The sequence below is a fragment of the Microtus oregoni genome, unplaced genomic scaffold, assembly GCF_018167655.1.
Source record: "Microtus oregoni isolate MIOR12 unplaced genomic scaffold, Mior012 000006F_ref0000085, whole genome shotgun sequence".
NCBI classification, from domain to species: domain Eukaryota; kingdom Metazoa; phylum Chordata; class Mammalia; order Rodentia; family Cricetidae; genus Microtus; species Microtus oregoni.
The window spans coordinates 19,738,359-19,753,340 of NW_024543065.1; positions in this window are offsets into that span (position 1 = coordinate 19,738,359).

The window sequence follows — 14,982 nt, forward strand, 5'->3', positions numbered from 1 at the left end:
GAGAATGAGGCGGGCTCGGGACGCTGGCGCCCCCTGGGGGTCGGGAGGGCGGCGTGCCAACGCCTATGGCTTTTCTCCGTGCGGTGTCCACAGAGCAGTGCGTGGATTGAGCTGATCCCGAGACCAGAGGATTTGGACACCCGGTGTTGTCCATCTCCTCTCACGGCCATGACAGAAAAGATTCAATCTAAGTAGGAGCCGGGCCCTTAATCCCAACACTCGGGAGGCAGAGACTTACAGATCTCTGAGTTCGAGGCCAGCCTGTTCTACAGAGTGAGTTCCAGAATAGCCAGGGCTACACACAGAGAAACCCTGTCTCGAAAAACAAACAAAACAAGAGTGATCTATGTGAGTTGGGAATTACAGAGAGAATCCACCCCGTCAGCAAGTGCAGATGTTGGAAATCAACCAGGGTCCCCGAATAGATGCTCCCAAAGTCTAGAGTCTTCTTGGAGAGGTCTCTTCACAGTTCGCTGTCCAATCCTCCCACCAGAATAAAACTTCCCAGAGTGGGAATGAGGACCTTCAGATCTAGAAGCAGAACTGCCATGGCATTGTTACAGTCAGACTCGGACCCTATCGTCCGTAACAAGTCACATGCCGCCCATCCTCAACAGACTAATGAAGCAAACGACAGTAAAAGCAGAAAAGGGAAATTGATTCAATGTGGTGGGACTGAGAAAAAGATCAGAGTACAATCACACACACACACACACACACACACACACACACACACACACACTGCCCATCTTCAGGTTCCTTAGTGAAGTTCAAGTGCAGATAAAACAAGAGGTTTGTATAGCTAGGAAGTCCTGGTCAAGGTGGTGTACGAGCCACCCACCCATCATTGTGTCAGCCTCAGTCTCTTCCACAAGGAAGAGACTTTTTCCAGAGAAAAGTCGTCTGGCTCCAAGTTCTAGTCTTTTCCTTCCCTCAGCATGAGAGCCTTGTGGAAATCCCAATTTCTTGGGGTCCATTTTGTTTCAGTAATCTAACAGCAAAGATCAGGGGACAGAAGTGTCTCTGGAGTTTCTTCATCTCTTCCTGAACCGTTGCAGAATCCTTATGGCTGCCCACCACCACACATATGTAGAAGGCGGTCCACCACCTGGTGACCCAGACTCTTCATTCATTCAAGTAATTCCGACCTCCAGTTATGAGTTAGGTTTCAGTGGATGGGAAAATGGCATGATGCCTTAGTCATGAGCTTAGTCACCTCGGTCATCTGATGTAAAGTGACCTCAAGCTCTGGTATTTTACAGCCTCAAATTCTAGCAAATCTTCACTTAAACTAATCCTCCAGGCCATGCTGAACTTCCCTGCAGCACTTCTGGATCATCCCTGCCTCTTTTCTTTAGCCTCTTTTCCCAGCATGGTGTTACCCAAATCCCAACCCATTTCTCAAGGCTTACTTTATATCGTGTGTGACTATAGCATACGTGGGTATTATGTTTTCATACAACTATATAAATACATTTTTGAATCTGTGTAATACAACTAGTTTTTGTTCTCTACAGCCCCCTTTCCCACTGGGAAATGTCTGCATGCCTTAATTTATTTTCTAACCATTGGCTCCTTTTCCAGACAGCCTCATTTCCGTTTGTGAGACTCGCTTTGCTTTAGTTCAAAACTTGAATCTCGTTTTCCTCTTGCAAGTGTTCCTGCCTTTGGCAGCTCAGCCTGAGAAAGTACCAGCTAGGGCTGAGGGGCACCCTGCACACTTCTCTCCCTTCCGGTCTGCTAGGCACAGCTCTTCTGATAGAGGGGAAAGACAGTGACCAGCAAGATGCAGTCTTCCCCACTGGCTGCCACTTAATGTTCCGCAGCCCAGATGAACTCCTGAGGAAGTCTCTAGACACCCATTGCTACCTGGCTAACTGCTCTGGAGGCGCCAAGCCTGCCCCTGTCAGCCAACACTCTACCAAGTTTCTCTGATGTACTCAGTACTTTGTCCCCAATCTTGCTACTCTGGCAAGACCCCAGCCATCAATCTCAAGTCCTGTTGGCCAATTCTCAGATCTGCAGCAGCATTAGTAATGGCTCTCATCCTAGAATAGCATGAGCAGGTAAACAATCCCTCTGTGTTAAGGATGCTCAGCTTCCTAAGGGATTGAGCAGTAGAGGACCTTTTTCGGCTTTTGTGCGTCTCAGTAGACAGAGAGGGAGTGTCTAATGCAGGACAGTTCTCTGTGTCACTTTGAACTGATATATTTCTTCCTCTTTCCTGGGGGTCCTAGGAATACCTGTAGGCATGTTTAGAATGGAACACTGTAACACCGAGGTTCTGCCCTCAACAACCAGATCTTTGTTCTAACACCCACCCGTACAGTGATACTCTAACACTATAGCTTAGCAAATTGTCCAGATGATAAAGTCCAGCACAGGCCCCTTTCTAGAGTGCCCCGCCTGCTGAGGAAATGAGACATTTGAAAGTGAGGTACCATGCTCCCAGGACAGCTTTTGGGGATAGACTCATTTTGAGTCCTAGATTTCTGTTGTCCCCTCCTGCCTACCTAAATTAAAAGCACCTTGTGTAACTAGGTGTGTGGGTACATTTTGCCTCATTAGACTGAGACAATAGAAAAAGTACATCCAAGGTACCACGGTCTGGCATGGGCTGTGCACCATGAATCTATCTGTATCTGGCAGTGGTTCCCAACCCCCGGCTCGTCTCTCTACTCAGAGAACGCCTTTCACTCTCAGCTGCTATTCTGAAAGAACAGAAAAGCCACAGTGGGGCTTCCTGCTGCATTTTCTTATTTCGTTGTTTGCCCCTAAAGGAACTAACATAACGTTTTAAGGAAATTGGGGTTTCAGAGCAAAAAAATCTCGACTTATTAAATACATTTAACCTAAGACAGCCTAAATATGACCAGGAACAAAAGTAATAATAATCATGTATGGTAATGCGACCTGAGATAGGCACAAAGTCCCAAATATTTCAGAGTCAATATTTTCTTCACTTTTCAGTTATAAAATGCATTATTTGAATTCTCACAATGAACAAATGATCTGTGTAGGCAGGGGAAGCCATTTTGTTTTAACAAAAAAAAACAGTTGGCAGTTAATCAGAAATAGTGGATAAGGGGGCTGGCAAGATGACTTGGTAGTTAAGAACACTGACTCCTCCTCCAGAGGGCCAGGTCCTATTCCCAGTGGCCACACAGCAGCTCATCACCTTCTGTAACTCCAGTTCCAGAGGATCTGACGCCATCTTCTGGCCCCTGTTGGCACTGCATTAGCGCAGTATGTCCCCGTCGATGCAGGCAAAACTTACCTATATACATTAAATTGATAATAAATAAAATGTTCAAAAATAGTTGTTAAACTAAAGAATGATGACCAAGGAGCCAGGTTCTGGCTCAGCAGAGCCGATTCTACCCCTTTAAGCCCTTCCTCTCCTTCCTATGACTTCACCCAAGGAGAACTAGCTCTGTGGAGGTTCCTAATGATGGTCACAGTTCCCAGTTAACCGTGTTCCTGCGCTCTGATTGTCCTAAGGACTAAAGCAGCGGTATGCTTGGATTGCTTCCTGTGTCTGGTTTGTGGTGAGTGCTCAGGAATGTCATCAGCTGCAGAAAAATCAATGAGTTAAAATTCCAATCCATGTAATATCTATTCCAGGGAACTGTAACCACATGACTGAATTCCTACAAATAGCCTTTAACTTGTATTTTTCCCCCCTCAACTGCATGGTAAAAAAATAAGCGTCATAAGTAGTAAAAGAGAGACAGTGTAATCTTCAGTTGGCTACATCCACCAATACTATGTGCGACCACGGAGGCTCAACAAAGTGCTGAGTGAAGTAATAGGGGCGGCAGGGCTGCGTTCTCAGCACCCCCGGCCCGCCTGCCCGGCTAGCTTATGCCCAAAATAATTACACCGACACTGTATTCTTTTAATCACTGCTTGGCCCATTCTCTTCTAGGCTAATTCTCACATATTAATTTAGCCCATTTCTAATCATCTGTGTATGGCACCCCAAGGTGCGCTTACCGGGGAGATTCCAGCCTAGTCCATCCTGGGTCGGAGCTTCATGGCATGTGTCTGCCCGGGAGCGGGGCATGGCGTCTCTCCTGAGGCATCTGCTCCGGAGAGAGCTGTGGAGTCTCTGACCTCACTTCCTCTTCCTCCCAGTGTTCTGTCCTGTTTTCTCCTCCCACCTATCCTCTAACCAATAAAATGGGCCAGGGCAGTGCCTTTATTAGCCAATGACCTTCCTCCATCAGCTGAGGTGTTAGCTTCCGTGGTTCATGCGCACCCCGGCTTTGGATGACCCAAGGCTGTAAGGCCTAAATCTAGGCCTGATGGGCCTCACACTGAAGCTGAAGTAGTGTGCTTAGGTGGCTATCTACTGTTGCTTTAGCCGCTTTGCCAACTCCCGGAGCCCTACGACACCGAGCAAGTGATGTGTAGCTTCGTGTTCTCAGTCTCTGCCGTGCTGATGTCCTAGCTGCAGAATCCTCAACCCATGATGCCCCATGCTGATGTCACCTTGTGGAGTTGGATCCTGGCCTCCTGCACACCTTCTCTCTGGCCTACCCTTTGGCTGCCTCTACCCTCCCCTTAGTTGTTGTCCTAAACTTGCCCGAGTGTGACTCTGGACCCCCAGCTGACTGGAGGGAACTTAGACCTTGCTTTGGGGCCCTGCTCCTGCTTTGACAGAGGATGAAACCACAGACTTGCCTTTCGCCTTTCCTCCCTCAGCCACACTTACGGGAGACACTGTTCATATTTCTGAGTACTCATGTGTTTGCTTGTAGAAGCCATTGTAAAATTTTCCACTCTGAGAAAAAAAATAAAATAAAATAAAGAGACATGGCCCACCTTCTGGGTCTTGAAGAGCAAAAAAAAAAACAAATAAATAACTAGAATGAAGATTATTTAAAAATACAGTGTGTCACAGTGTGTCAAATGTGCCATTACCCAAAGGGAGACTGGAAAACTTAATGTTTGCAATTAAGTTGGGAAACCTAATGTTGGGAAACTTAATATTTGTAATGACATCCTTGGTAATAAAAGCTTAAAAATTTCAAAAGAAAGAAAATTAGAATGAGAAGAAATACATGAAAGCCGCATACTGAAGTTGTCAATTTTTTTTCCTGGAAAAGAAAAATAAGATACACAGTCCAGGCAGCACCCGTGAAACCACTGCCTCTTCCAGCTTCAATATCTTCCCAAGAGGAAGGCGTTTGTAGCAGCTGAAGACTGTATTGACACACCACTGTCTCCCACACTACAGTTTACGTAAGGGTTCACTCTTGCTGGTATCCACTCTGTAGGTTTTGAAAACTCTACAACGTTTCCCCCATCGTGTTATAATACCTACACCATTGCCTCGAAAGTTCTTTATCCTCAGCTCATCCATTCCCCCCCCCCCCCCGGCGAAATCCTGGCAATCACTAAATCCTCTTACTGTTTCCACAGTTGTCCCCTTTCCAGAAAATTCCACAGCTGAGGTTATCCAGGAAGTAGGCTATGATACTGCCACCTGTAGTAATAAGGGCGGCAGGGCTGCGTCCCCAGCACCCCGGCTGCCTGGCTAGCTTATGCCCGAAATAACAACACAAAACTGTATTCATTTAATCACTGCTTGGCCCATTTCTATCTAGCCTCTTCTAGGCTAATTCTCACATATTAATTTAGCCCATTTCTAATCATCTGTGTAGCGCCCCTAGGTGCGCTTACCAGGAAGATTCTAGCCTATGTCCATCCTGGGTCAGAGCTTCATCGCATGCGTCTGCCTGGGAGCTGGGAGCATGGCGTCTCTCTGAGGCGTCTGCTCCAGAGAGGAGAGCTGTGGAGTCTGAGCTCACTTCCTCTTCCTCCCAGTGTTCTATTCTGTTTACTCCTCCCACCTATCACCTAGCAATGAGGGCCAAGCAGTTTCTTTTTATTTAACCAATGACCTTCCTCCATCAGCCACCTTTTACTTAGTGTGAATTAAGTTTGCTCTTGTGTTTTCACAAGTCATTTCTTTAGAGTGTTAAAATGTTCCACTGCCTGAGTGGGCTTATCTGTCTACCTGCTGAAGGGCATCTTGATGACTTCCAAGTTATGGTACTTATAGATAAAGATGTTGTTCAAACCTACTTAGGTAAATGCTAAAAGAATTTGATTCTAGCTCAGCTAGGTTAGTGGATCACATGGTCAGGGTAGGATTTTTTTTTTTTAAGAAAATGTCAATACCCAAAGAATAATTGGGTAAGATTTTCGTTGGGAGTCAAACCATAGATTTTATAGATCAAGTTAAATAAAATCCCAGATCTTGACAATAATAAGTCTTTCTCAACAAGATCATTGCCCATCTGCTTCTTCAGTAAGTTGCTCTCCAGTTTCTTATTTTAAGTGTACATTTTTTGCTCATGAGTATTACACTTTTTTTTACTCATTACTCATTCTTTTTATTCACTGGAGGAGACAGAGAGCTGGAGATTGAACCCAAAGCCTTGCAAATGCTAGGCAAGCACTCGACCACTGAGCTACAACCACTACCATCTCCTTCAAGTTCCTTCATCCATTTTTCAGAGCTCTTCAGCCAGACATTAAACATATTTTGTCAGGCTTATACATAAACATTGCATTGGAATTCCAATATAAACAGCACTGTGTTCTGCATTTCAGATTCCACTTGGCTACTGCTGGTCCACAAAGGAGTGATCAGTGTTCTCTGTTAAGCTTGAATCCCACAACCTTGCTGCGGTGCCTGGTTGGTCCAGTAGCATCTCTCGTGGATCCCCTACATCTGCAGCTCTGCCGTCTACAGTTTCTTCCTTCACAACCAGTGGGGCTTTTGCTTGCCTTTCTTATCTTATTACATTAGCTAGTACTTCCAATATGACGGTGAAAACAGAGATGAGAGTGGACGCCTAGGTCTCGCCGCTGACCTTGCAGGAAGAGCTTGCAGTTCCTCACTGTGAAATGTGTCCTTTGCAGTTTTTGTAGATGTTCTTCGTAGAGTTGAGCAAATTTCTTTTCATTTCTGGAATAACAATTCAAGAGAGATTTTATTCAATGTAGTGTGTTATCAACATTATACTGTGTGGTTCTTTTACCCTTTTGCTTTTTCTTCCCTCATTCCTATAAAGAAGCAAATCAGTTGGTGTATCCCTTTCCAGACTTAAGAGAACATTTCACTCCTGGCAACATTTTTTTATACTCCTGGCAACATTTTTGATAAAAGCATCTTCTTGCCAACTTCTGGCATTTTTTTTCAATTTATACACATTTTGAACTATTTTTGCCTTCCCATTATACTTGGTGATTCCCTAAAAGTATGTAGGTAAGGAATAAACACTGCAGTTTGGGTCAATCTTCAACTACTTTTCAAGGCCATCTAATCTTGATTTACATATTTAAATTAGTTTATTCACCCTTTAGATCCATGACTTAAACTTTATAAACCCATACATAACTTATACATGCTGCCTTTATTTAATATTGTAAATGATCGCGTTTTATGACCTTGACATTCTTATTTTTTATTGAAGCCTTACTGTAGCAGCCATATATGTCAGCAACTAAGGGGAGCAAGCCGGGAAAGCATGGGGAGCAAGCAGGAAAAGCAGGTCAGTTAAACCAGCAACTACCACTCTCCTTCGTACTTAGCATTATTCACTTCTAACTTTTGAAACAGGACCTCATTGTTCCCTAGGCTCACATTGAACTTGCTAGTGACTGAGGGTGACCTGGAACTTCTGATCTTTCTGTCTCCTCTAGAGTGCTAGGATTAAAGCCAGGCACCACTATGCTTGGAGTATACAGTGCCGGGGATCACATCTCAGATTCCATGAACGTTAGCTAGCAAATGAGCTACATCCACAGTCATGCACCTTGTTTTTTTTGTTGTTGTTGTTGTTGTTTGTTTGTTTTGTTTTGTTTTGTTTTTAATGGTGAAGCACAAATTTAAATACTTCTCAACAATGTTAATTTTTTCCCTTATTTTCATGTAGGAGACTTACTGCTCCCTGGATCAGTTTCGCCCACCCTGTTGCGCTTGGCTTCTCCTGCTGTTCTGATCTGTCAAATACCAACTCTGCAAGGAGTTATTGCTCCATTGTTCCCGTGTTCTGAACATTCTGAATTTTCTGTATGTCGCAGTTAGGGACTTTGTGCCTAACCATTAGACCATGGTTAGGTTGCCTAATAAGTTGCCTAGTAACCCCCATGCACAAGGAGAATTTCCTCCTTTCCCTCACCTGGATTTTACCTGGATTATTCCCTTGAATAAATGAAACTTGATCAGAATCCTGTCTTGTCTCTATCTCTCATGCCTCTTGCCCCTCTCATTCTCACTCCCTCTCTAGGGTCTCCGTTGACTTACATGTGGGCAGGGGCATTTTCATAGTTAATTTTTTATTCACTGTTCCATTTTGTCTTTTCTTTTTATATATTTTAAGCATTTTATTGCATATTCATACATGTATAAATCCTTTCTCCATTTCTTCCCTTATTCTCCTCCACTTACCCTCCCAACTTCATTTGCTTTCTTGATTTTATATTTTTAACAGCTACTGAGTCTGTTTAGTGCTGCCTGTATGTGCATGAGGGTAGACAGAGACTGCTCGTTCGTTTCCTGGCTGCTGGTAAATGTTCCGGGGCGTCTGTCTCCTTCAGCAGCTACATGGCATCTCTCTGACTCCACCTACTTTCTCTCTATATCTCTGTTCAGATTTCCCACCTGGATTTACTCTACTAAACCATTGGCTGAAACAGGTTCTTTAATAACCTGTTTATTAGGTTATTAATAGGTAACAAAACGTATTTATAGCATACAGAAGGGAGTCCCACATCACATGAGTAGGAGAGTATGGGTAGCCTCTCAGGGCCTGCATCACCAGAAAAACTGATTCTTCCTCCTCTGACAGTGACTAACTGACAAAAGCTTCTCAGATAAGAGTGGGGCTTTATTTTGTTAGCCTCACCCCCATCCATGTTGGGATTTGAGCTGGCTTGAATTTGTACAGGTCTTATACCTGCAGTCCCAGCCACTGTGAATTCATGTGTGCAACTTCACTGTCATGTCTGGAAAATCTCTTTCTGCAAATGTCTTCTCCCTCTGACTCTTCCCTGTCTTTTGTCCCCCTCTTCTGCTACGATTCTTGAGCCTTGTGGGAGTGGGTGTGCTATAGATGTCCCATCTGGAGTTGGGCACTCCACAGCCACTCATTCTCTGCACAATGAATAGGTATGGGTCTCTTTATTAATTGTCATCTACTGTGTGAAGGTTGAAAGATGCACTAATCTCTAGCTATAAAGATAAGGACTTAAAGGGCAGTCTATTACTGTGTCCATTTGACAGAATCATAGTACTGGATTCCCTCTATGTGTAGTAGGTGGATGCTTGTTTGTTCCCCGGCTGCCCAGACTCCCAAAATAATCACACAGAAACTTTATTATTTAAATCACTGCTTGGCCAATCACTTAAGCATATTGCTAGCCAGCTTTTATATCTTTGGTTAACCCATTTCCATTATTTTATATTTTACCACGAGGCTCATGGTCTACCAGCAAGGTTCCAGCTGGCAGCTTGCATCTTTCCCCTCTGGTGGCTCCATGGCAACTCTGACTCCACCTTCCTTCTCCCAGCATTCAGTTCAGTTTTCCCTGCCTACCTCTATTCTGCCCTGCCAGGGCCAAGACAACTTCTTTATTAATGAATGGTATTCACAGCATACAGAGGGGCTCCCACATAAAAGCCCTACTGGCCAATAACTCGAGAAGAGGCAATCCATACCTGACACTGAACTTTTTATTTAATAACTTTATTAATTGACTATCTTCTGCTGTGATAAAATACCATCACCAAGGCAACCTAATAGAGGAAAGAGCTTAGTTCATCTTATGGTTCCAGAGGGATAAGAGGCTGTGCTGTCAAGAAGGCATGGCACCAGGAGGAGAAAGCTAAGAGATCACATATTTAACCACAAACATGAAGTAGTGCAAAAACTGGAGGTGAGGCGAGGCCATGAGCTTTCGAAGTCCACCTCCAAAAGATGTACTTCCTCCAGAAAGTCTGTACCACCTCCCCAAACAGCTCCACCAACTGGGGACCAAGTATTCAAATAACCTGAACCTATAGAGAACACTCCCATTAAAACCATTATAATAACCTGTCATGTCCGGGGGCAGCATTGTTCGCTCATTAAAGGGCAACTCCACTGAAACCCATAGAAGGCAGGAAACTAGTAAGACACCAGAGAGGGATATGAAAGTTTGAAATGAAACAGGAAGGCTTCAAGGGGGTGTACGTGGGAAGGCAGGATAGTGAGGGAAGACACTGACACTAAAGATCCTTAAAAATGTAGAAGCCACCTAAAATATGTGTGTGTGTGTCTGTCTGTGTGTTTGTGTATGTAAATGGAGCTGTCATTTACACACTTTATGACTTGATTTTTTAGTTAATTGCACTGTATACATAATCATTTATATGGTTTTCTGTTGATAAACTTTGGGTTTTTTACTTTTTATTACAAATATTACATGAATATTGTTGTGTATAGCTTGTTTCTTATGCAGATGCATATAAATAGGATACAGTCCTCGAAATGAAGTTGCTGGACAGATATGTCTGTGAAAACCCTTAAATTATATTTTTATCACAAATGGCAATAGTGTCACTATATACCCATAGTCTTTACACTTTCAAAGGCTCCTAAAGAAAGCAAATGACGAGGAAACAGCTTAACATTCCCTCCTTAGGACTGAATACAACAATGGAGGGAAGGGTTTTCTTAAAACTCCCTGGTGACACACATGTAGCCTTTGTGGAAAGGGAACCATGGGAGAGCGAAAGAGGACTAAAGGAAAGGGATGACCGTGGGAGAGGGTGAGGGGCACATGTGCCATGAGAGAGGGAGAGACTGAAGGAAGAAAGGGACAGGTGGGAGAGATAAAGTGGCTCAGAGAGAGATGAATATTATAATAGATGTGCATGAAGCTTTCACAATGAAACCCATTCCTTTGAGTGATACCTAAAAACAATGAATAAAAAATAACCCTTAACAGTACACAGCCTACTTTGGAATTTCACTGAATTTCTAGATGAATCGTTATCATGAGCTACCTTTTAAATAACTCACGGACACTTGAGGCCTCTTTAAGCAATTTTCAGTGGCTTTGTGATTACTAAGAGAAGTCAGTGCTGGGTGTTTCACCCAGTGGTGGAGAACCTGTCCCATTTGCACGAGGCCTTAGGTCAACCCCCAGCATAAGAAATAAAAAGGAAAAGTGGCCAAGAAGAAATATATAGCGTAAGCCTTACAAACAGTAATCCAATCCAGGCTTGTGGGTGGAGGGTATGGGAAGAAAGTAGCTGAGGCTGAACAACTGTAAAGCATTATCTGAATCCATACTGGAACCATGAGAACCCCACGGTACAGACTCTTGTCTCTGATGGTCTTAGCTACTTCTCTGTTTCTGTAGCTGAGCACCTGACAAGAAACAGCTTCATAAGAATAAATGAAAGGGTTTGTTCCACCTATGGCTTGAGGGTATAATCCCTCATGGTGGGGAAACCACAACAGCTGAAGCAAGGGGGCTGCTACTTGCTCACATCTGGGGGTATCAGAGGAAGGAGAATGCCCTGACTTAGTCCTTTTTTCCTTTTATTAGGTCTGAGCCCCAGTCTATGAGATGGCATCAACCACATTCAGGGTGAATCTCTCTCCAATTAATCCTTTTTGGAAATGCCCCCATAGATTGACTGGGGGTTAATCCCCTGCACAATTTTAAATCCAGCCAAACTGACATTAAATATTGATCATCAAGGTGATTACCTGGACATCTGAATAATAGCTATTATGTCAAGTCTTCTATATTGGATTCCTAAGAACAGTGTTTAATGGAAAACTTACAGAGGATATTACAGTAAAATTTTGTCTTAGAAAAAATAGGAAAATATAAGATATACCATTATTGTTTTTGGTAGTAGTAGTAGTAGTAGTAGTAGTGGTAGTAGTATTTCCCATTATCAGTACTGGGTTGTCACCAGTCACAAAGCTTATTCTCATAAATTGTGCTTTGAGCCATTTGTGTCCTCCCTTTCATTTTGGGTGATACTCTGGCAATCATTTGATGGAGGAAGGTCATTGGCTAATAAAGAAACTGCCTCGGCCCATTTGATAGGCCAGCCTATAGGTGGGTGGAGTAAACAGAACAGAATTCTGGGAGGAAGAGGAAGTGAGCTCAGACGCCATGCTCCCCTCTCCTGGGCAGATGCGATGAAGCAAGCCGCCAGGTCAGACATGCTGAATCTTTTCCGGTAAGACTGGTGCTACACAGATTGTTAGAGATGGGTTAAAGCAAGATATGAGAGTTAGCCAGAAGAGGCTAGATATAATGGGCCAAGCAGTGTTTAAAAGAATACAATTTGTACCTTCACACCAAGGCACATAAAGATAAATAAATCATAAAAAAAATTTAAAAAAAAGAATACAATTTGTGTGTTGTTATTTCGGGGTATAAGCTAGCCAGGCAGCCAGGAGCCAGGCTGTGGGAAGAGGCCCGCAGCTCCTACAACAATCATTCAGTTTTCAACAGTCATCAAACAAGTGAAAGTATATTATGGAAAACAGTTTAATTTCTGGGTCACTTATATGCACAGTAATGAACTCATTGATGTGTATGTGTGCATTTGATTAAGCAAATTTAGCTGAGTAAATTACCTAATTAACTAAAAGATGTTAGACATAACTGAACTACAGTCCTTAACAAAACAGAGCTTTAAGTGTGTGTGTGTGTGTGTGTGTGTGTGTGTGTGTGTGTAGAAGTAGGAAGGGTTGTGTGTGTGTGTGGAGATGTAGTGAAGGTTATATTTCTGTGTGTATATATGATATATATATATATATTGAATTTATGGGTCACTTATACGCACAGCAATATACATATATATATATATAGTGTGTGTGTGTGTGTGTGTGTGTGTGTGTGTGTGTGTGTATGTTTAGGGGCCTTTAAAAATATAAAGACCTTGGTATTCGACTATTGTGTTTTGTGGCTTACATATTTGTTGCATATGTCATTTAAGATAAAAATTGAATTTAAGAATTTTCATGAACATATCTTCCCAGAAACTCCATTTCTAGGAATGTATTCTATTAATATATATATCTGCATAAGAAACAAGCTATACACAAAGATATCCACGTGATATTTGTAATAAAAAGTTAAAAAAAGAGTTTATCAACAGAAAACCAAATAAATTAATATGTATACAGTGGGATTAACTCAAAAAAAAAACTACAAGTTTTTGAGTCATAGAATTGCTCAGCGCTGGCAAAATTCATGTAACTTATATAAAAAGGCCTAGAAGTAAACTGGGTCTGGATGCACAAGCCTGTAATCCCTACTCAAGAAGTTGGGGGCAGAGGATCACAAGTTCAAACCCTGCCTGGGCTACAGAGTGAGTTCAAAGCCAACTTGGTCAACACAAGGAGATCCTGTCTCCAACTTAAACATTTTGAAAGAACGGTGAGATTGAAAATTGGTAGAAAACTTGCCGAGCAAGCCCAAGGTTCTAGGCTCAATCCCTACACACGCACACACATGCATGCACGCATGAATGTTATGTTGGAAGGCTGTACTCAAAATAAAAACAGATGCAGGGCTGGGGAGTGTTTCACAGTAGAACCCTTATTCAGCAAGCATCAAACCCTGGATTCGGTTCTGGGGAGCACTGAAAAAAAAAAAAAATTCAAGCTTGACCAAGCCCCAGCTCCGAATTTTCCTGTCTGTGAGCCCCTCCAGGCCAGCTCCCTCATGTGCAAAATGACTAGCTTCATTCTCAAACCCTTGCAACTAGACACTGAGACTCCCCAGAAGGTGTTAGAGCACAGAAATCATTACACATCACACATAACTAATCTTTTTTTTAGAGAGAAATATAGGTCTACTCTGTGTAATAGCAAGGAAAAATGTGTATAAATTCTCTGATTGATGTATTTCTGTGTTGAGGAAGGAAATGTCAGTGTACTAGGGAATCTCAGAAACCAAAATATACATAGGGCTTCTCTCAAAGAATTTCAATTTTCATAAATATTTTGAAGAAAGAAAATATAAACATAAATCAAATAAAGTAAAACCTGTGTGAAATTTTAATTTAAAACATGCCAGTGGAGAAAGGTCTACCTTTGGTGGCCTCTTTGCCCAATTTCCTGACCCCTATTTATTTTCTCTGCCATGAGGAATATTTGATGGAAATCTTTCCTACCTATGCACAGATAACTCTTTACTAATGAGAACAAAAACTAATTTTGAATGGGGTTTCAAATGTATTTACAAATAGAGTGTACCCAGAAATGTACAGAGAAAAGTACTGTTCTGCCATCTGTGTGCTCCTATTCACAGACAAGAAACCAACCCTCAAGATGCAGCTAACCAGAAGGAAGGCACTGTGGAGCCTGTGGTTAACTCAGAGAAACTGAATGTTATAACTCAAAGCACCATGTGGCGACATCTGTGATAATACACCACTAACTCACACTTCCTCTTCTGCATTTCTTTGGGTTTTGGTAAAGACCTTCTGGAGTCAACTAGGCCAAACAGCCTTCCTGCCCACTGCCTCCAAGGGTAGAAATCTTGCAGGGAGGTAAACAGACTCCGGAAGTACTAGAAAGTGCTTTATTCTCCAGAGAGAAGAGCCTTGGAGAAGCTAAGGATGTCTCTGATGCATGCTTCTGTGTCAGTCCCTCAAGTAGTTTGATCCCTAGCTCCCATACTCAACCCCACCCCACCATGCCACCATTGAAATGATAGAACTTAGGAGTAGAGACTAGTTAGAGAAATTCAGGTGACTGGGGGTTAGTTGAAAGCCATGTCCTGTTGGTTGGCTCCCTTCTCAAGTCTCTTTCCTTCCTGGCTGCCGTAAGGTGAACGAGGCCTCTGCTGCATGCTCCTACCACACAACCATGCACTGATGTCTCAGAGACCACCAACCAAAATAACCCTCTCCTGCAGCTTGTCTGTCTGTCTTCGTGGAGCCTT